Raw genomic sequence first — 23,555 nt, forward strand, 5'->3', positions numbered from 1 at the left:
AAATGTAAAAGCTAAGAACTCCTGTTACAGAAATGGTCAAAGCTGCAAACAACAGTAATATCGATCTACATCTATACAATGAGTGTGTCTTCGGCATGCATGACCGCCTTTCCCTTGGGCTAGGATCAGACAAGAATCCGAAAAAAAAAACCTTTTTTTTTATTATTTTTCATGCCGCACGATGTGCTGTGTGTCCTTCTCCCATGTCAATTTTTTAAAGTCACAAAAGACAAAAAAAAGAAAAAGACCCAATTCATTTTCCAATGTAATCTTTGCAGTGGGTCTGGGGTTATTTTAAATGTACTTAGTGATTTTTTTTTTCCCCCAGTACAGGAAAAATGGAAAGCTCATGTGAAGTAGCACAGTGATTGACACAGGACCTTGTGCTGTCCGTTTTTTACATGGACAGAAAAAAGTTTAGAAAAGTTTAGAAACGTTTACATGAACGCAGTCTTAGGCTGCGTTCACACGTTGCAGTTTTTCGCGTTTTTTAACGCAAAAACGCTAAAAAACATTATCCCATTCATTCCTATGGGATTCCGCAATGCTGTGCTAATGCTGCGGATTTTTCTGCGGCGGAATCGCTTCGCGGAAAAATACGCAGCATGCTCATTAATTTTGCAGAATCGCGGCGATTCCGCACACATATGAATGCATTGTTCTGCTTACTTTACGCATCTGGCCGTGCACACCATGCAAAAAGTAAGCAGAACATTTGCGGATGGTACCCACGGTCTGGAGGAGAGGAGACTGTCCTCCGGGCTCTGGGTACCATATCCCTGTAAAAAATAGAATTAAAATACAAAAATCGTCATATTCTCACCTTCCGACGTCCTTCGCAGCGTAACCAGGCTTCAGTGATCCTCCCGGCAGGTCCCATTCCCAGTAATGCATTGCGATAATGACCTTTGATATTGTCGTGGTCTCGCGAGACCGCGACGTCTTCAAAGGTCATTGTCGCAAAGTATCACTGGGAACGGGAGCAGCGCGATGATCGGGAACGCTGCGCGGGACGTCGGAAGGTGAGAAAAACACGATTCTTTATTTATTTTTTTTATTATTTTTAACATTAGATCTTTTTACTACTGATGCTGCATAGGCAGCCTCAATAGTAAAAAGTTGGTCACACTGTAAATCAGTTTTCCAAGCGATGCTACAGATCGCTTGGAAAACGCTAGCATTCTGCAAGCTAATTACGCTTGCAAATCGCCAGTTTTTCCGCGGGAAAATCGTGGGAATTTTAAATGGGGTTTTCCCACGGAATGAAATTCCGGAATTCCCGCGGTAACTTCCGCAACGTGTGAACATAGCCTTAGACTGGGAAAATACATCGTATATATTTTTGGAGTTTGCAAAATCTATATAAAATATAATAAGTGTTTTTTTTTTTTTTTTCTTTTTACATTGGCCAATGACCGTGGAAATGCTAGTTCGGCAGGTTATAGGCCTTCGAAAATGGGCCTTGACCATCCCCATCTGTTTTTCCCCCGATAACAAGCACTTCATCTTCTTAAGCTCAGGATTACATTTCTTCTTAACAAAAGCCCAGAACATGATTCCCTGAAATATTTGCACTAAGCTAGTGTTATCCCTTGGGTTACACAGTGCTGCTGCTATTTAATATGCAATGGTAAAAAGTTCAATTATTTTACCAGGGACGGATATGCCATTGGTTCAACCTCTGCAGCTGCATGGGGGTCCAAGAGGTAAAGGGACCATTTCGACCTCCAAAACTGCAAGCAGCAACTGTGACATTTTCCACTGTGATGAATAATTGGACTGCAAAGGGCCCATATACTCTCCTTGCACAGGGACCCGCTTATCTGTTTCCGCCCCTCTATTTTGTTATTTTAATAAACCTCCAAATTCCGTGGATCCAGTAAAAAGCTGTGTTTTTCCATCTCATCAGTAGACGGGGACGGATTCACACACCTTACATTCACGTCCTTGAATACGGACCGGCCACTGATCTCCTGAACCGAACTCCACTACCTCATACAGTGAAGGAAATAAGTATTTGATCCCTTGCTGATTTTGTAAATTTGCCCACTGACAAAGACATGGACTATAATTTTAACATTGAGAGACGGAATATCAAAAATAAAATCCCAAAAATCACATTGTATAAATTTATTTGCATTTTGCAGTGAGAAATAAGTATTTGACCCCCTACCAACCAGAGTTCTGGCTCTTACAGACCAGTTAGGCTGTGTGCACACGCTGCGGATTCTGCTGCGGTTCCGCAGTGGATTTGGCCCTGCGGATCCGCAGCACAGTACCATTATTCCCTATGGGAAATGGAAACCGCAGTGCAGACGGTGCGGAATTTTCCGCGGTTTCTAAACCGCAGAAAGAATTTATTTTATTTTTATATTGTCTTATGTAATAAAAAATAGATTTTTCACATAATATGTATAGATACATGTTAAACAATATTTTGTTTTTATTTTCACTGATTCACTGTCACTTAATTAGGACACAGTCAATTATATATACAAACTTTATTATTTAACACTTATTATTTTTATTAGAAAAGAGATATGTATGTGATTTTCTCGCTGTGCCATCCAGCTTCTGTTAGATCTCTATTGAGATCTTGTCCAGAAAGGTGCGCATGCCCAGTTCTGTTCTCACTTGAGGTCTCCTGACGTGCTCTTTGTGGTATGTGGGCGGTGTCCAGTTGCTATGCAACGGAACTGCTCGCGTCCCGGTGAGCGCTGACGTTAGACTTCCTTTGGAGGTGGGAGCACAGCTGCGCATGCGCCGAGAACTTCCTGGATATCATGAACTAGATGAGTCATCATGACGGTATTTCGAAGCAACTGCGCATGTATAGAATTTTCGTCATTTATTCAGCGATGCAACCTATTGGTTGACCGCTCTATATATACTAAATCCGGGGCACATTAAAGCCACGCCTCCTGATGAAGCTGCGGTGTAACGCGCGTAGGAGCGGCAGGCTGGGCAGCGTTACTCTAAAATCTATGTAAGTGTTACAAATCATCTTAAGGCTGTGTGCCCACGATGCGATTTTTAAGCGTTTTTGCCGCGATTTTCGGCGCAAAAACGTTTAAAAAACTCGTACAGAATGCACCCCATGCATTCCTATGGCATTCCGCACATGCTGCGCTTTTTTCCGCGGCGGAATCGCATCGCGGAAAAAAACGCAGCATGCTAATTCTTTTTTGCGGAATCGCAAAGAATTGCCGCGATTCCGCACCCATAAGAATGCATGAGAACCGCTTACTTCCCGCATGTGGCTATGCCCACCATGCGCGAAGTTAAGCGTCTCATGTGCGGTTGGTGCCCACGGTGTGGAGGAGAGGAGACTGTCCTCCAGGCCCTGGGTACCATACCCCTGTAAAAAAAAATAATAAAAAAAAAACAAACAAACAAAAAAATATCGGGGTATATTTACCTTCCGGCGTCACGCGCAGCCTTCCCGGGCCTCAGCGTTCCCAGTAATGCCTTGCGGCAAGGTCCTGTGATGACGTGGTCTCGTGAGATCACTATAGCAACGCGAGACCGACATCATCACAGGTCTCGCAAGGCATCGCTGGGAATGGGAGCGTCGCTGAGACTGCGCGGGACGTCGGAAGGTAAATATACCCCGATTTTTTATTTTTTTATCATTTTTAACATTCTATCTTTTACTATTGAGGCTGCATAGGCGGCCTCAATAGTAAAAACCTGGTCACACTTGTCAAACACTGTTTGACGAGTGTGACCAACCTGTCAATCACTTTCCAAGCGATGCTTCAAATCGCTTGGAAAGTGCTTGAATTCCGCATGCGAAAATCGCGGCAAAATCGCGATCATAATCGCGGTGAAATCGCGCAGAAAAAAAACGTGCAATTTCTGGGAAGGAGTCCGGATTAAAACGCAACGTGGGCACATAGCCTAAGGCCTCTTTCACACATCAGGTTTTCGCCGTTAGGCGCGATCCGGCGCTTTTGACAGAAACCGGATCCGGCGAAATGCAATGCCGGATCCGGTTTCCCCCCCATTGACTTGCATTTGCGCCGGATGGCCATGCGTTTCATCCGGTTTTCGCCGGATCCGGCAATGTGTCGCGATCCGGCGTCTGGAAAAAACGGCTACTGTAACGTTTTTTGTCTCCGGCGAAAAAGCCGGACACGCCGGATCCGGCGCGTCCGGCTTTTTCACACAATGAAAGCCTATGAGCGCCGCAATGCGCCTGATCCGGCGAAAGCCGGATCCGGTTTTTTTGGTCTGAGCATGCTCAGTAGCTCTGCCCACAAGACATATATAAATCCATGACCCTCAGCCACAGCCAATATGCCACCCAAGAAAGCAACCAAGCGCAGCAGGAGAAGGCAGGAGACCACTGCAGCACCATCAGCACCACCACCACCCCAAATGGAGCAGCAAATGGAACATGCTGAGGAGGGGAGTCCAGCAGCAGATGAGAGACGGTAATTATCAAATCCCCCATTCCTCCAAACTAGGGCCATGGAATATCAAGATATTCATTGGCCCTTTGTTTCTCTTTATTCAACAGCCGCCCAAGAGATGCAGCAGCAGCAGCAGCAGAAATGGCATCACTGGCAGCAGCAACAGCAGCAGCAATACCCACAGCCATGGAGTCTGGCCATCAACAGGACAGCACATCTTCTTCTGGGAGCCCTCCCTCGCATCGTCAGCGTTTGACGGTAAGTTTTTATTTCCAAAATCCATCATCTCTGTAATATATGTCTATTCATTGCCTTTTATTTCAAAACAGGAATCACAAGATGAAGAGGAGCTCCCAGAAGAAGAAGGAAGGGGTGGACAGACACCTGGAGTGGGCTCACAATTGGTAAGTTTTTTGCATCAAACGCAGAAACACATCACACTACACACAACACATAGAAAACAATGTTCTGCAGACCACACACAGCAAACAAATGCCTACATCCAAAGACATAACATTTTTTGTTTTCTTCTCTAGTCTTCCCAATCTGGTGCTCGGCCAAGAGGTCCTCGCAGTGCCTCCCAGGGTCGTCGGCGACAGCAACGCGGCGGTCACCAGCGTGTAAGTATAAATATTTTTGCTTTGTTTTTTTGGACTTTTTATTTCATTTCTTTTGTGGAGGCTAATTATGTTATTTTTGTCTTTTTCTTTAACAGCCTTCACAGCGTGCTCCCGACTCTGACGGTGAGGATGGAGGACTCGATGTGGACCACCTCATCGATCTCGTCAGAGAAAGGGAGCCGCTCTGGAATATGGCTGACCGCCGCCACGCTGACCTTATCGTTACCCGACGACTCTGGGAGGAAATCTGTTCGCTCCTTGTGGGCCGCTGGGAGGACCTCGATGTTCGGGCCCAGATTAAAGAGCGTAAGTATATACAGTACCGGTTGCTTGATGTAAACCAGTGTTTCCCAAACTCCAGTCCTCGTGGTCCCCACGGATCATGTGTTCAGGATTTCTATTTACTATGGAAATCCTGAAAACATGACCCCTGGGGACCATGAGGACTGGAGTTTGTGAAACACTGATGTTGTATACTAACCACTCCTTTCTCGTTTCAGGGAACAGAATTGTGAATCGGTGGCGGGCTGTGAGGGATCGTTTCAAGAAGGAGTTCAATAAAGAGATGCGGGCCCCGAGTGGATCTGGAGGACGCAGGAGCAAGTACAAGTACGCACAAGCCCTGTCGTTCCTCCGGGAAACAATGGTCACTAGAAGGTAAATATTACACACCACATGTGAAAAAAAATGTTAGATGTAACTTTTTTTTTTCAGCCAGGGCCATACCATGTCAGTATTTTAATTGTTTTTTTTTCTCTTTATTCCACAGCACGGTGAGCAGCACCCGGGAGCCTGCACGATTGGACCCTTCTGAGGCGATCCCTGAGGAGACCGGCACCGAGGGACACTTCGACCGCCCCGGTACATCTGCACCTTCCCAGCCTTCCCACACATTCGACCCATCTGTCCCATCCACCAGCACAGGAGCATCGTGGCCGCCTACATTACATGAAGCTGCTGGTGAGGAGATCGCTTTCCCTTTACCCCACCCTTCTGCCCCTGCCACCTCTAGTACACCTGCGGGTACTGGGCGACAGCGGCAGAGGGGTCAGGAAAAGAGTTATGCACCAGAGTTCTTGCATCTGAATGCATCTTTCCAGAACTGTCTAAAAGTCTTGTCAGAGCAAATCTCTGCAGGCTTTCAGCAGATCAACTCCAGCATTCTGGAGGTGAAGACACTTCTGCAAACCATGCATTCAGAAGCAAGATCTTCGCCAAACCACACCTTTTTCAGGTCTGTTGTGGAGCGCATGGCAACACTATCTCCTACCCAGCAGATGCATGTAATGCATTCGTGCCACGGTGCTCTACAGCAGGTTACCTCCCAACCTCCACCTCCCACCACTGTAGTTCCTCCACCTGCACCCCCTCCAGCCACTTTCCATCCTCCCCCTCCTATTACATCTGCACCCCCTCCAGCCACTTTCCATCCTCCCCCTCCTATTACATCTGCACCCCCTCCAGCCACTTTCCATCCTCCCCCTCCTATTACATACCAGCAACCTCACCAGTACCAGCAACCTCCCCAGTACCAGACATCTCCCCACTTCCAGCAACCTGCCCCGTACCAAACTCCTTCCCCGTACCAAACTCCTTCCCCGTACCAAACTCCTTCCCCATACAACTTTCCATCAACATCATCTGCTCCTACAGTCCCTGCCCAACCCTCCACTCCACCGCCCACCACCTCTTCTGCCTCCCACATGTCCACCCATTCTGTAGCTTTTTCCACACCTTCACCTCTAACTGTTCCTTCCCCACCACGATCCCAGTCCTCTCTCCACACTCCCAGTGTCGAAGTGTCCCGCAGCCCCTCCAGCAGTATTTCCACCCCACACTACACAGATTTGTAATGTGTGTTTTTTAATAAAAATGCCCATTGGGTTTAAAACCTTTATTAAAAAAGTTTTTTGCACTTTAAAAACATTTTACAAAAAAAAAAAAAATTTTAAATAAAAGTTAAATTATCGTTTCACAATGGTTGTCTGTCATTTCTTTCTGCGGCGAACTATGTTTAAAAAAAAGGTTAAATAAAGGGTATTTCAAAGGTAAAAAGGTATTCAAAACCAGGTATATAACTGTGGGTAAATTTTAGCTTTTTGCCACAGTTGTGTTCCTGGTTGTGTTTGAAGCAAAGTATTTCACCTAAAAAGTTGTGTTTATTGTTGGTGATTTCCTAACAATGTACACAACTTTTGTTAAAAGGTGAAATACTTTGCATAAAACACAACCAGGTACACACCTGTGGCCTAAAGGTAAAAATAGTAAGACCATGACAAGATAGCCAACTTTGGTTGGCAAAGGTATATACTGTTGGTCCAGAAGGTACACAAGTTTGGTTGGGCACAAATCTTTCAAACTCTGTCATCCTGCCAGTGTACTCTGCCTTGAGGTGACATAAAGTATAGTGCAAAATTGTCCCTGAAACCGTCACAGAACTTCTAGTGGTAATATTTCCAATGACAACATCCATCTTCGCCAGTAACTTGCTCTTCTCTCCAACCTGCACTTTCTCCTCTACAACCTGTCAAAGAAGGGCTGTAGGAACACGCTATATATAGTTTTCCAGTAGCCAATCCCGTTCGGAAGGCCACAAGGGTCAATTTTAAAAACAGGATCCGGCGTAATCCGTCGAAAAACGGATAGAAAAACGGATGAGACGGATCCGGTTTTGTCTGTCAAGAACAAGACGGATCCGGCAGAAAACCGGATCCGGCACATCAGGTTTTACAAAACATTTGCCGGATCCGGCATTCCGGCACGACGCCGGATCGCGCCTGACACCGAAAACCTGATGTGTGAAAGTAGCCTAACACTGTTACTTTATTAGCACCTAACATGCAGTTTTGTTACAGCATGATTTTGTACTGCACTTACTGCGCACTTTATATGCAAAATGCTTATTAAGCCCATTAGTATATAGCACTGAAAAAGTTCAATAGCAGCCCCTCATTTTGTTTATTTATTTGAGGTAACACCTATATTAGGTAATGCACTTTGATTAACAAATTTTGGAGCTGCTGATTTTTTCATCAATTTATTGTAATAAAGTTGTGATATTTATGGGTAATATTCACATATTTTATTGATGGCTGTAACATGCTATTTGAGGTGCAATTACATTACTGTTCTTAGCTGCAACCTGCATTAGCATTTATTCTCTGTTATATATTGTATTAATAAATTGTACTTTGCTTGGAAAACTCTATTTGATCTCTAGTTTTGTTTAATATTGCTTACAAGAGATTTATTAGTATTGGTTCATAATTTGAGTTGAGCTCATTATTTACAGTTGTGGCCAAAAGTATTGACACCCCTGCAATTCTGTCAGATAATACTCAGTTTCTTCCTGAAAATGAATGCAAACACAAATTCTTTGGTATTATTATCTTCATTTAATTTGTCTTAAATGAAAAAACACAAAAGAGAATGAAGGAAAAAGCAAAACGTTGATCATTTCACACAAAACTCCAAAAATGGGCCAGACAAAAGTATTGGCACCCTCAGCCTAATACTTTGTTGCACAACCTTTAGCCAAAATAACTGCGACCAACCGCTTCCGGTAACCATCAATGAGTTTCTTACAATGCTCTGCAGGAATTTTAGACCATTCTTCTTTGGCAAACTACTCCAGGTCCCTGATATTTGAAGGGTGCCTTCTCCAAACTGCCATTTTTAGATCTCTCTACAGGTGTTCTATGGGATTCAGGTCTGGACTCATTGCTGGTCACCTTAGAAGTCTCCAGTGCTTTCTCTCAAACCATTTTCTAGTGCGTTTTGAAGTGTGGTTTGGGTCATTGTCCTGCTGCAAGACCCATAACCTCTGAGGGAGACCCAGCTTTCTCACACTGGGCCCTACATTATACTGCAAAATTTGTTGGTAGTCTTCTGACTACATATTGCCATGCACACGGTCAAGCAGTCCAGTGCCAGAGGCAGCAAAGCAACCCCAAAACATCAGGGAACCTCCGCCATGTTTGACTGTAGGGACCGTGTTCTTTTCTTTGAATGCCTCTTTTTTTCTCCTGTAAACTCTATGTTGATGCCTTTGCCCAAAAAGCTCTACTTTTGTCTCATCTGACCAGAGAGCATTCTTCCAAAACGTTTTAGGCTTTTTCAGGTAAGTTTTGGCAAACTCCAGCCTGGCTTTTTTATGTCTCGGGGTAAGAAGTGGGGTCTTCCTGGGTCTTCTACCATACAGTCCCTTTTCATTCAGACGCCGACAGATAGTACGGGTTGACACTGTTGTACCCTGGGACTGCAAGGCAGCTTGAACTTGTTTGGATGTTAGTCGAGGTTCTTTATCCAACATCCGCACAATCTTGCGCTGAAATATCTTGTCAATTTTTCTTTTCCGTCCACATCTAGGGAGGTTAGCCACAGTGCCATGGGCTTTAAACTTCTTGATGACACTGCGCACGGAAGACACAGGAACATTCAGGTCTTTGGAGATGGACTTGAAGCCTTGAGATTGCTCATGCTTCCCCACAATTTGGTTTCTCAAGTCCTCAGACAGTTCTTTGGTCTTCTTTCTTTTCTCCATGCTCAATGTGGTACACACAAGGACACAGGACAGAAGTTGAGTCAACTTTAATCCATGTCAACTGGCTGCAAGTATGATTTAGTTATTGCCAACACCTGTTAGGTGCCACAGGTAAGTTACAGGTGCTGTTAATTGCACAAATTAGAGAAGCATCACATGATTTTTCAAACAGTGCCAATACTTTTGTCCACCCCTTTTTTATGTTTGGTGTGGAATTATATCCAATTTGGCTTTAGGACAATTCTTTTTGTGTTTTTTCATTTAAGACAAATTAAATGAAGATAATAATACCAAAGAATTTGTGTTTACAATCATTTTCAGGAAGAAACTGAGTATTATCTGACAGAATTGCAGGGGTGTCAATACTTTTGGCCACAACTGTATATGTCCTGGTGTATGGGGAATTTTTGATATTATTTTCGTCCACCATATCTGCGCTTTCTTATTTTTCAATTTTTTATATTTAGACATTAGTCCCTTTTCATCGTTCTGGGTATCTTTAAAATTAGCAGATACGCTCTGTTTAAGTAAATCTGAAGCTTTGTCCTTGGCTTTGAAATCCATTATAGGGGATCACACTGTTATAAAACAGAACATATGAATTTAATATCAAAAATTCCCCATACACCAGGACGTATAAATAATGAGGTCAACTCAAATTATGAACCAATACTAATAAATCTCTTGTAAGCAATATTAAACAAAACTAGAGATCAAATAGAGTTTTCCAAACAAAGTACAATTTATTACTACAATATATAACAGAGAATAAATGCTAATGCAGGTTGCAGCTAAGAACAATAATGTAATTGCACCTCAAGTAGCATGTTACAGCCATCAATAAAATAGGGGAATATTACCCATAAATATCACAACTTTATTACAATAAAGTGTTGAAAAAATCAGCAGCTCCAAAATTTGTTAATCAAAGTGCATTACCTAATATAGGTGTTACCTCAAATAAATAAACAAAATGAGGGGCTGCTATTGAACTTTTTCAGTGCTATATACTAATGGGCTTAATAAGCATTTTGCATATAAACTGCGCAGTAACAGCAGTACAAAATCATGCTGTAACAAAACTGCATGTTAGGTGCTAATAAAATAACAGTGTTAAGAAGATCTGTAACACTTACATAGATTTTAGAGTAACGCTGCCCAGGCTGCCGCCCCTACGCGCGTTACACCGCAGCTTCATCAGGAGGCGTGACTTTAATGTGCCCCGGATTTAGTATACATAGAGCGGTCAACCAATAGGTTGCATTGCTGAATAAATGACGAAAATTCTATACATGTCAATTCTTTCTGCGGATTCCGCAGCAGTTTACCATCACCTCCATTGTGGAGATGGTAAAACCGCAGGGCAAAACCGCAGGATAATCCGCAGATAAACCGCAGGTCTTTTGACCTGCAGATTTATCTGCAGATTTTGAAAATCCGCGCGGATCAATCCGCAGCAGATTCCGCAGCGTGTGCACACAGCCAAAAAGACTCCTGCCCACAGACTCAATTAATCCTTCAGATTCTAACCTCTACAATAAGGGCAAGACCAAAGTGCAGGGGCATAACATCCCCGGTCGCAACTGCGACTGGGCCCCTGAGCTCTTAGGGGCCCGGGCCCCAGGGCCACCAGTCAGGGCATTAATGCCCTGACTGGCTTACGGAGCCCCTATGAGCAGAGGGGGCCTGCATCGGGCCCCAGCAGTGGGGCAGGCTGGGCAGGAGGGGGGGGTCAGAGACGCACCATGTCACTATACCGGGGTCTGACACCAGCACAGTTCAAAGCAATGATAGAGCAGAGAGCGTCAGCTGACGCTCCCTCTCCCATCATTCCCCGCTCTGCCTCTGACACAGCGGGTGCGCAATGACGTCATCACACACTCACTGTGTATCAGACAGAGCAGGAGACAGGAGCAGCCAGCAGCGCGGGCACGAGAAAATGAGGCTTTTTTTAATGCAACAGTGAGTACAGCCAGGACTGTGGGGCCATTCTCAGGGGGCTGTATACCATGATGCTGTATACCATGGAGGGGGGGTGCTGTATACCAAAGGGGGTGTATACCATGGGGAGGTGTATACCATGGGGGGTGCTGTGCTGTATCCCATGCAGTCCTCTATACCATGTGGTGCTGTATACCATGTGGTGCTGTGCTATATACCATGTGGTGCTGTGCTATATACTATGCGGCTGTGTTATATACCATGGAGGGTACATTATATTCTATGGGGAGGCTGTGTTATATAATATGGGGGGGCGACATTATATTCTATGGTGTAGAAAGTCAGACACCTGCCCTCTGCTCCTTTCATTCTCTGTGTGGGGGTGTAGTTATGGGAGCGGTGGGTCTGGGGACAGTTCGAGGGATGGAGCCTGGGCTGGTCTCAAGGGGACCCCAAAAATTTTGCCAGTATGGGGCTCCGAAATTCCTAGTGGCAGCCCGGGGGGGGGGGCCCCCATTTGAAAGTTTGCACCGGGGCCCATAAGTTTGTAGCTACGCCACTGCCAAAGAGCTTTATAAGGATGCCACGGACAAGAACATACACCTACACAAAGCTGGAATGGGCTACAAAACCATAAGTAAGACTAGTAAAAACCATAAATAATGGAAGAAATACAAAATTATTGTTAATCGACATCTGTGGCACCATGCAAAATCTCACCTCGTGGAGTATCCTGGACCATGAGGAACGTGAGAGATCAGCCTAAAACTACACAGGAGGAACTTGTTAATGATCTCAAGACAGCTGGGACCACAGTCACCAAGAAAACCATTGGTAACACGTTACGCTGTAAGGTCTAAAATCCTGCAGTGCCCAAAAGGTCCACCCGCTCAAGAAGGCACATGTGCAGACACGTCTGAAGTTTGCCAATGAACACCTGGATGAATCTGTGAGTGATTAGACACGTCTGAAGTTTGCCAATGAACACCTGGATGAATCTGTGAGTGATTAGGAGAAGGTGCTATGGTCAGATGAGACAAAAATTGAGGTCTTTGGCATTAACGCAACTAGCCGTATTTGGAGGAAGAGAAATGCTGACTATGAGCCAAAGAACACCATCCCCAATGTCAAGCATGGAGGTGAAAACATTATGGTTTGGGGTGTTTCTCAGCTAAGGGCACAGGACTACTTCACCGCATCAATGGGAGAATGGATGGTGCCATGTACCGTAAAATCCTGAGTGACAACCTCCTTACCTCCGCCAGGACATTAAAAATGGGTTGTGGCTTGGTCTTCCAGCAAGACAATGACCCAAAACATACAGCCAAGGCAACAAAGGATTGACTCAAAAGGTAGCACATTATGGCCTAGCCAGTCTCCAAACCTTAATCCCATAGGAAACTTATGGAGGGAGTTGAAGCTCTGAGTTGCCAAGCGACAGCCTCAAAATCTTAATGATTTAGAGATGATCTGCAAAAAGGAGTGGACCAAAATTCCTCCTGACATGCGCAAACCTCACCATCAACTACAAAAACATCTGACTGCTGTGCTTGCCAACAAGGGTTTTGCCACCAAGTATTAAGTCTTGTTTGCCAGAGGGATCAAATACTTATTTCTCACGGCAAAATGCAATTAAATTTATACAATGTGATTTTCTGGATTTTATTTTTGATATTCTCTCTCTCAATGTCAAAATTAACCTACCCTTAAAATTATAGACTGTTCATGATTTTGTCAGTGGGCAAACTTACAAAATCAGCAAGGGATCAAATACTTATTTCCTTCACTGTATATGCCGATGAGGCTTGTTCAGTTCGGGTTAGGTGACCCATAGCCAGTCCAGACATGGCGATAAGTACTCAGAAGGAATATGTTGGACGCGTGAAGTCGACCTTACCCAGTCTGAATTCTGCTCTCCTACCAGACAAGGGTGTGACCTAGTCTACAAACGATGATCATGTGCAAGATCAGTCAGGACTCCGACTTAGAACCCGAGGGGCCAATGTGCATGTAAACGATTTTCTGCATTTAAAGTCAATAGGTTTCTGAAATCAGAACGCACAGACACTAAACTGATGTGACTTGGATGGAGAAATCCTCCGTTTTTCACTAGTTCCACATCGATCATTTGAACATGGGTTGATACATTGATACTGTAACACATGCAGCAAGTTTCCCAATACATAGCACTACAGTGCGTTGTCACTAATTAGATGAGTACTATCCAAACCAGGCCAGTTAAACCGGCTAGGTAAGTAAGCAACAACAATTTTTTTTTTTGGAGACAAGACAGGTATAAATTCACTACTGTATACCTACTTGTCCTAGGAAAACCTGTTTTTAATATCAGTGAGAGCAAGATAAGCATGCACGTGCGAATACCGGTATGCACCATTGCCATAGAGTACAGTTGTAGTCCCCATACATAAAGTCAGCTGAATCCGCTAAGGTCCGTCCATATAATGTCTATGGGGCTCCGACACACACAAGGACGCTGATCACCTATCCGTCGGGTGAAACGATCTTTTGTGCTGCATAAAAGATCATCGTTCTCGGCCTATTACAGATCGCACAATGCACGTCATTAATCTCCGTTTAATGTTGTGTAAAAGAATGTTAATAGATGATGGAACGGATGTGGAATAAGGTTGGATTTCGGACTGCAGATCCTTTTGTTTTCCCAGAGAAACCGTTGCCAGAAGAGTCTGGTAGTCCACCAAGCGAGTGCTCCTGTGTATGGAGGAGTGGGGACAGACAGCTGCTGGCCGAATGATTGCTCGGCTAACAGCTAGCTACTGTGTGTTGGGCCCTGCAGACCTGATGAGGCTGGTGCACTGACTGTGAAGTTCCATGTCAGAATAGTTGTCCAATATTAGGATTACAGCTAAAGATGTACTTATGCATTAAATGCTTGCAGATATTTTTCAGACTAGCCAATGAAGGTATAACTCCTTTTTTTTTTTTACATCACATACATAACTTTCCTTGTTGGCCAGAAAAATATAACAACCATACTGATGACATGGATTTTCAAAGTAAGTACAGCAGGTTCATCAGGTGCAAGATCTATTTAATAACATATGAAATTTATTTAATGAAATCTGCTGACAGATCCAATTTAATTTCGGGATTACACATGGATTATCAAAGTAATACAGTAGGGTCATCAGGTCTACAAAATCTATTTATTAAAGCGATGGGAGGCGCCGGACCCACGACACCCTTCGGACCAGACCGACTCCTGGGTAAGTATAATAAAACTTACCGTATTTTTCTTATCTTTCAGGTCTGCCTGTCAGGGCTTATAGACAGCATTATAGAATGCTGTGTATAAGCCCTGACAGGCAGTGGCTGTATCTTATAGCGACCAAAACAGGTGACAGGTTCCCTATAATTACTGCAGTTTTATAATCTGGTGACAAATCTGCTTTAATAGGACAATATTTGGTTGTCACCGGTTTGGTGCCCCTAACCGTGCAGGTGTGCGCTTTCCCTATATTTACAATTGTGGGTCCGCTCCTCCCTCGAGTTACGGTATATTTCTGTTCGCTCCTGTGACTTGCTCTGCTGTACGGTATTATTACTATGACTGACAAGGTAGTAATTGTGGAAACAATGGCGCAGTTCAGATTTTCGGGAATCGACTATCGATAACCTTTGTGTGCGCCGGTGAATGCACTGCGGGGCTGCTGGAACCACACGGCTCAGTGGGTAAGAGTTGTGGAATATTTTAGTGAATAGGTCAGGGTGTGCCTGCCTCCGAGGACTATTGATAATGTGAGAAGTGTCACAGAAAACAATTACGTCTCAGACGCTGGATTGCTGCTGTTTGACCCTTCTGCACATGTGCAGCTACGAGGAAACCATTCTATGCTGCATTCTCTAAATTTAGCTATGGGGTTGTCCCACACCAGATCAGATTTATTGTAAATGTCCAACTCTGATTTGGTTATAATCAAGAAGTTATAACAACTCCAAATTCTGAGGTCAGATTTAATTGTGAACAGCATTCTGCAGCTTTTTTTATTTTGTTCTTTTCAATGTCGTAGATTGAGGTGCAGTTTATGTAAATATGTAAGGCTAGTTTCACACTAGTGCTTTTGAGCGCAGCGACGGCCTGCGCACGGCCGGCGCTAAGCCCCGCCCCCTACCGCTCCTCCGCCGGTAGCTTCGCCTACCGGCGCATGACGCTGCATGCGTCCTGCGTCCCCTATCTTTATCACTGGGGGCGCAGGCCGTGCACAGTATGCGTTTGGCGGCGCATGCGTCCTTTTGACGGTGCGACGACCTGCGCCAAACGCAACCTGCTGCAGTTTGGTTGCGCTCGGCGCACCGTCAAAAAGGCGCATGCGCCGCCAAACGCATACTGCGCACGGCTTGCGCCCCCAGTGATAAAGATAGGGGATGCAGGACGCATGCAGCGCCATGCGCCGGTAGGCGGAGCTACCGGCGGAGGCGCGGCAGGGGCGGGGCTTAGCGGCGGCCGTGCGCAGGCCGTCGCTGCGCTCAAAAGCGCTAGTGTGAAACTAGCCTAAGACAAAAAAAAAGTGTTTTTCATCATCTCATAATACCAAACAATACAACCTTAAACATCTTATTAACTGCAGCGCAATGCATGCTCTTTGTTGCAGAATAAAGTAAAGCAGCAGCTGTGATGTCACGACTACAACGTGTGACCACTGCGGCAGATCGATGGGCTGTGGAAGTCATGTGATAGTCGTGACAGAAAGGTTGCACATGTGTCAGAAAGATCGAGGGCAGCTGCAGTGAGGCTGGAAAGTCCTGGAAAATGTACTTTAAGGCTGAAATTACAATAGCCAGAAGTAGATTTGTCACCCTGAACCTTATTTCCCAGCCTGGGTATTTGGGGCCTTTTGATTGAACAGTGCCGTTTCTAACCATCAGTGTGGCATCTGTTTTTCTCATGCCCAGGAAGAAAAAAAAAAAAAAAAAAAAAATCTAACCTTCTCCTACCCATTAGGCTATGTGCCCACAATCCGGATGCAGCAGTGCATTTTCGCTGCGTTCTATTGAATGCAAGTAGATCAGCATGTGTTCACTGAACCGCGCAGATTTACCGCATTCAATACATTTCTATTGACGCAATTTCTGTTGTGGAGATTAGCGTCTCCGCGATAGAAATTAACATGCTATGGTCTGGAGAGACGAGCTGCATGTCAGTCTCCGTAGGTGAGCTGCGGACGCACAGTCGCATAGTGGACATAGGATTTTTAGAAATCCTATCCACTATGCTGTTGCAGCTGGCCGCTGCGGTTTTGGCGCTGCATAAATACGCTACTCCTGATTGCGGGAATGTAGCCTTAAGGTATGTGCACATGTTGCAGATTTGTCTGCAGAATTTTCTGCACGGAATCTGCATCTCTTGGCAGAAAACGCAGGCCAAAATCAAAGGATTGACTAGCAAACAGGAAATCCACGCATGTGTTGCAGCTCACTAACAGCCGCGAGACATGCAGCAGCGGGGGCTCAAACATATTATTCGAGCACGCCGAAGACACTCGGTAAGTGAATCAGCTCTGCGGCGCTCAACTCCCATCTTTCTATGAAAGGAAGAGCATTTCTCTAATAAGATACAGATATACAGTTAGGTCCATATATATTTGGACAGAGACATTTTTCTAATTTTGGTTCTAGACATTACCACAGTGAATTTTAAACAAAACAATTCAGATGCAGTTGAAGTTCAGACTTTCAGCTTTCATTTGAGGGTATCCACATTAAAATTGGATGAAGGGTTTAGGAGTTTCAGCTCCTTAACATGTGCCACCCTGTTTTTTAAAGGGACCAAAAGTAATTGGACAGATTAAATAATTGTAAATAAAATGTTCATTTCTAGTACTTGGTTGAAAACCCTTTGTTGGCAATGACTGCCTGAAGTCTTGAACTCATGGACATCACCAGACGCTGTGTTTCCTCCTTTTTGATGCTCTGCCAGGCCTTCACTGCGGTGGTTTTCAGTTGCTGTTTGTTTGTGGGCCTTTGTCTGAAGTTGAGTCTTTAACAAGTAAAATGCATGCTCAATTGGGTTGAGATCAGGTGACTGACTTGGCCATTCAAGAATATTCCACTTCTTTGCCTTAATAAACTCCTGGGTTGCTTTGGATTTATGTTTTGGGTCATTGTCCATCTGTAGTATGAAACGATGACCAATCAGTTTGGCTGCATTTGGCTGGATCTGAGCACACATTATGGCTCTGAATACCTCAGAATTCATTCGGCTGCTTCTGTCCTGTGTCACATCATCAATAAACACTAGTGACCCAGTGCCACTTGCAGCCATGCATGCCCAAGCCATCACACTGCCTCCACCGTGTTTTACAGATGATGTGGTATGCTTTGGATCATGAGCTGTACCACGCCTTCGCCATATTTTCTCTTTCCATCATTCTGGTAGAGGTTGATCTTGGTTTCATCTGTCGAAAGAATGTTCTTCCAGAACTGTGCTGGCTTTTTTAGATGATTTTTAGCAAAGTCCAGTCTAGCCTTTTTATTCTTGATGCTTATGAGTGGCTTGCACCGTGCAGTGAACCCTCTGTATTTACTTTCATGCAGTCTTCTCTTTATGGTAGATTTGGATATTGATACGCCTACCTCCTGGAGAGTGTTGTTCACTTGGTTGGCTGTTGTGAAGGGGTTTCTCTTCACCATGGAGATTATTCTGCGATCATCCACCACTGTTGTCTTCCGTGGGTGCCTAGGTCTTTTTGCATTGATGAGTTCACCAGGGCTTGCTTTCTTTCTCAGGATGTACCAAACTGTAGATTTTGCCACTCCTAATGTTGTAGCAATTTCTCAGATGGGTTTTTTCTGTTTTTGCAGCTTAAGGATGGCTTGTTTCACCTGCATGGAGAGCTCCTTTGACCTCTTGTTTCCTTCACAGCAAAACCTTCCAAATGCAAGCACCACACCTCAAATCAACTCCAGGCCTTTTATCTGCTTAATTGAGAATGACATAACGAAGGGATTGCCTACACCTGTCCATGAAATAGCCTTGGAGTCAATTGTCCAATTACTTTTGGTCCCTTTAAAAACAGGGTGGCACATGTTAAGGAGCTGAAACTCCTAAACCCTTCATCCAATTTTAATGTGGATACCCTCAAATGAAAGATGAAAGTCTGAACTTCAACTGCATCTGAATTGTTTTGTTTAAAATTCCTTGTGGTAATGTCTAGCGCCAAAATTAGAAAAATGTTGTCTCTGTCCAAATATATATGGACCTAACTGTATTACAGAGATTGTAACAGTTGCCTGCCCAATTCATTTATGAAAAGTTTGTAGAAAGTAAAGTTTCGTTTTTCACTTCTGAAAGTTAACCTCTTACCGACCAGAGGTATTATTAGTTTTTCATTTTTTGCTCCCTTCTTCCCAGAACCATTACTTTTTTATTTTTCCGTCAATATGGCCACGTGAGGGCTTATTTTTTGCGGGATGAGTTGTACTTTTGAACAACATCATTGGTTTTACCATGCCATGTACTAGAAAACAAGAAAAAATTCAAAGTGTGGTGAAATTGCAAAAAAAAGTGCAATCCCACACTTGTTTTTTGCTGTTTTTTCACCATGTTCACTCAATGCTAAAACTAACGTGACATTATGATTCTCCAGGTCATTTTCCGATACCCGTAGCGTCTCCATTTTTCATGATCTTCGGGTTGGGTGAGGACTTATTTTTTCGCGCCAAGCGGACGTTTTTATTGATACCATTTTGGTGCAGATTTGTGCTTTTGATCGCCCGTTATGGCATTTTAATGCAATGTTGTGGCAACCAAAAAAACGTAATTCTGGCGTTTTGAATTTTTCTCTCGCTACACCGTTTAGCGATCAGGTTAATATTATTTTACATTGACAGATCAGGCGATTCTGAACGCGGTGATACCTAATATGTGTATGTTTGATTTTTTTATTGTTTTATTTTGAATGTGGCGAGGGCAAAGGGGGGGTGATTTGAGCTTTTACATTTTTTAAAACATTTTTTTTTTACTTTTGGCATGCTTCAATAGTCTCCATGGGAGACTAGAAGCTGCACTTCTCTGACCAGTTCTGCTACATACAGGCGATGATCAGATCGCCTGTATGTAGCAGAATTGCTGACTTGCTATGAGTGCCGACTACCGGGCAGCGCTCATAGCAATCAGGCAGTGACAACCATAGAGGTCTGCAGGAGTCCTCTGGCTATCATGCCGACCCATCAGTGACCCGCGATCAGGGTCGGACTGGGGTGTCTAGAGCCCACCAGGGGAATTGACTCTAGGGGCCCACCCTATGGCTAACAAACGGTTTTATTACGTGTTCATTTTTTGGCCTCTCCCACTAAAACGTGTGCCTTATAGCAAGCTGTACAGTGTGCAAAAGAGCAAAAGAGAACGCTCTCAGCCTCCTATATATCCTACAGACCGTACTCTCAGCCACCTATATATCGTACAGACCGCACTCTCAGCCTCCTATATATCGTACAGACCGCACTCTCAGCCTCCTATATATCGTACAGACCGCACTCTCAGCCCCCTATATATCGTACAGACCGCACTCTCAGCCTCCTATATATCGTACAGACCGCACTCTCAGCCTCCTATATATCGTACAGACCGCACGCTCAGCCTCCTATATATCGTACAGACCGCACTCTCAGCCTCCTATATATCGTACAGACCGCACTCTCAGCCTCCTATGTATTGTACAGACAGCACTCTTGGCATCCTATAGCACATACAGACCGCACTCTGTCTCCTGTAACAGATACTTTCTATAAGAGGCTGAGAGTGTGGTATGTACAGTTTATAGGATGCCGATATTGAGGTATGTACAGGCATCACACCTGTTCAAAGCAGTTAAAACTGGTTTGAATCACTGACTGGTAACCAGCTTACGATTTTTCTTAAAAAAATTCTTTGTCCCAATTTATTTGCCCAGCACTGTATATTACACTCCTCATAGCCCTCAATATATCAAAATACACTCAGTCCTCCGTATAATACAATACACTCCTTCATATATTAAAATACACTGCTCAGTCCTCCATATAGTATAATACACTCCTCATAGTGCTTCATATAGTATAATACACCGCCAGTCATCCATGTAGTACAATTCACTTCCTATAGTATAATGCACTCCATAGTTCTTCATATAGTATAATGTATTCCCCCATAGTCCTCAATACAGTATAATTCAGCCCACATATAGTATAATGCAGCCACCCCAGAGCATAATGCAGCCACCCCAGAGTATAATGCAGCCCCGCCATACAATATAATGTAACCCCCAAAGAATATAATGCAGCCCCCCTCATAGTATAAAGCAGCCACCCCACAGAATACAATGTAACCCCATAGAATATAATGCAGCCCCCTCATATAGTATAATGCAGCCCCTCCACAGAATATATGACAGCCCCTTATATAGTATAATGTATCCCCTCCATAGAATACAATGTAGCCCTCCTCATATAGTATAATGCAGCCCCAATAGAATATAATGTAGCCCCCTCATAAAGTATAATAGAGCCCCCATACAATACAATCTAGCCCCCATAAAATATAATGCAGTCTCCCATAGAATACAATGCAGCCTCTTCATACAGTATAATGTAGCCCCGTCATAGAGTATGATGCGATCACCCCCATAGAATATAATAAAGATAATACAGCCCCCCCCTAGAATATAATGTAGCCCCGAATAGAATATAATACAGCCCACCTCCCCATAGAATATAATGTAGCCCCCCATATTATATAACACAGCCTCCCCCATAGAGTATAATGTGCCCCCCATGATATATAACACAGCCACATAGCATATAGCACAGCCATAAAGTATATAACAGCCCACATGGTATACAGCACAGCCCCCCACCGGTATACAGCACAGCCCCCCACCGGTATACAGCACAGCCCCCCACCGGTATACAGCACAGCCCCCCACCGGTATACAGCACAGCCCCCCACTGGTATACAGCACAGCCCCCCACTGGTATACAGCACAGCCCCCCACTGGTATACAGCACAGTCCCCCACTGGTATACAGCACAGTCCCCCACCGGTATACAGCACAGTCCCCCACTGGTATACAGCACAGCCCCCCATTGGTATACAGCACAGCGCCACATGCAGTGGCGTAACTACAAAGTTAAGGGCCCCCATGCCAAAATGCACGCAGATCTCCGCTCCGCGCACCTCGTACACACGCGGCTCCGCTCCGCGCACCTCGTACACACGCGGCTCCGCTCCGCGCACCTCGTACACACGCGGCTCCGCTCCGCGCACCTCGTACACACGCGGCTCCGCTCCGCGCACCTCGTACACACGCGGCTCCGCTCCGTACACACGCGGCTCCGCTCCGTACACACGCGGCTCCGCTCCGTACACACGCGGCTCCGCTCCGTACACCTTTTCTCCGCTCCGTACACCTCGTACACACCACGTCTCTGCTACATCCACACTGTAAACCCCTCCTGACCCCACACAGAAACTTCACCTCATCCAGCCACCAAATGATATACAGCACTGCCCCATGGTATACAGGGCAGGCCGCAGGACAGAGGGAGTCAGGAGAGAAGAGAGTGAGACTGTGTCACGCTCACACATCACACCACACAGCCAGCAGGACAGAGGGAGCCGGCAGAGCAGAACTGAGAGAGAGCCTGAGGTCATGGACAGGACACAGACTCTACACTACTCACCACACAGCCGGAGTCAGCAGTACAGAATGGGAGGCTGGGAGAGCAGAGGTGTCACGTGATTAGCCAGCAACAGAGCGGGAAAGGAGAGAGTGGGGCGTCACCACCCACAAAAAACAGCAGAACGCAAGGTCCTTCCATGGGGTGGAGCCAGTCAGGGTCGCCCGACGCCGCGTCAGAGAGAGGCTGGTACGTGCACGCGCGACTCTGCAAAGTCTGGGACGCGCTCTTAAATGGCCCATGCTTTTAAAGGGGCCCTATTTTTAAAAGGCCCCAGCAACCTATTTTCCCTCTCATCGGGGCCCACCGGGCATTTCTCCGCTACCCCGCCAGGCCAGACCGACCCTGCCCATGATCATGTGACAGGCGTCACCAATGGGCGGATTTCCGGCGAGATTGCCAGAAGTGCATGTTAAATGCCGCTTTCAGTTTGACAGTGGCATTTACCAGGTTATTAGCCACGGGTGGATGGCGATTCCACCCACATCTGTTCCCGGGCACGTCAGGTGTTTAAAACAGCTGACATGTGCCGGAAAAGATGTGGGCTCACCACATCAAAGGGACGGAGTTTGACATTGGCGTACATTTACGCCTGATGTCGGAAAGTAGTTAAAAGCTCTCACATCAAAGTTTTTATCCTCTTAATATATTACAGTCATCATATTACATACTGTAGCTCTGTGTACTTACAATTGCTCATTTTGCCTTTCTTCCCAGATAATTCTTCTCCTTTCCATTAGGTCTTTGGCATCATGTGAGTACAAACTGAGTAGCTGAATCCTTCTAAGCTATATGTAAAAACAGGAGGTCAATTTTCCCTGCATTAGTTAGCATTAGACTTACAATTAGTGTTGAGCATTCCGATACTGCAAATATCGGGTATCGGCCGATATTCGCTGTATCGGAGTTCCGATATTTTTACAATATCAAATACCGGAATCGGAAGTTCCCATAATGCAATGAGCCAGTTGAGGATCCTAAGAAGTGTGGGCACATCCTGTTAGGCATGCTGAAATGATGTCATCATGATGCATTATAATGGAGTGTGGGCGGTGCATGGGTGGAGACTGTGCGTGACCGTGGGGGGTCTGTGCGGGGTCGTGTGTGTGCAGGCATTGTCCGATGGGACTACAAGTCCCATCGGGCTATGCCTGCTACAATGACAGTGATTGACACATTAGTCAATGATGGGACAGTAGTAGTTCCATCATCCGGCTAATGTGTTGAATGTAAAAAAAAACCCAAAAAAACCACAAACATACATACTACATACAACATACAATACATTCATATAGACATACAGTACATATAACAGAGTACATACTCAGCATCACTTGTCAC

General features: G+C 45.0%; 1 protein-coding gene across 3 annotated transcripts in view; it reads right to left on the minus strand.

Moving 5' to 3' along the window:
- ATL3 (atlastin GTPase 3) overlaps nt 1-23,555 on the minus strand; it is an 81,315-nt gene that overhangs the window by 51,135 nt on the left and 6,625 nt on the right. The window lies entirely within an intron of this gene.

The sequence above is a fragment of the Dendrobates tinctorius genome, unplaced genomic scaffold (assembly GCF_039654945.1).
Source record: "Dendrobates tinctorius isolate UK_male_01 unplaced genomic scaffold, ASM3965494v1 ptg000211l, whole genome shotgun sequence".
In the NCBI taxonomy this organism is placed as follows: Eukaryota; Metazoa; Chordata; class Amphibia; order Anura; family Dendrobatidae; genus Dendrobates; species Dendrobates tinctorius.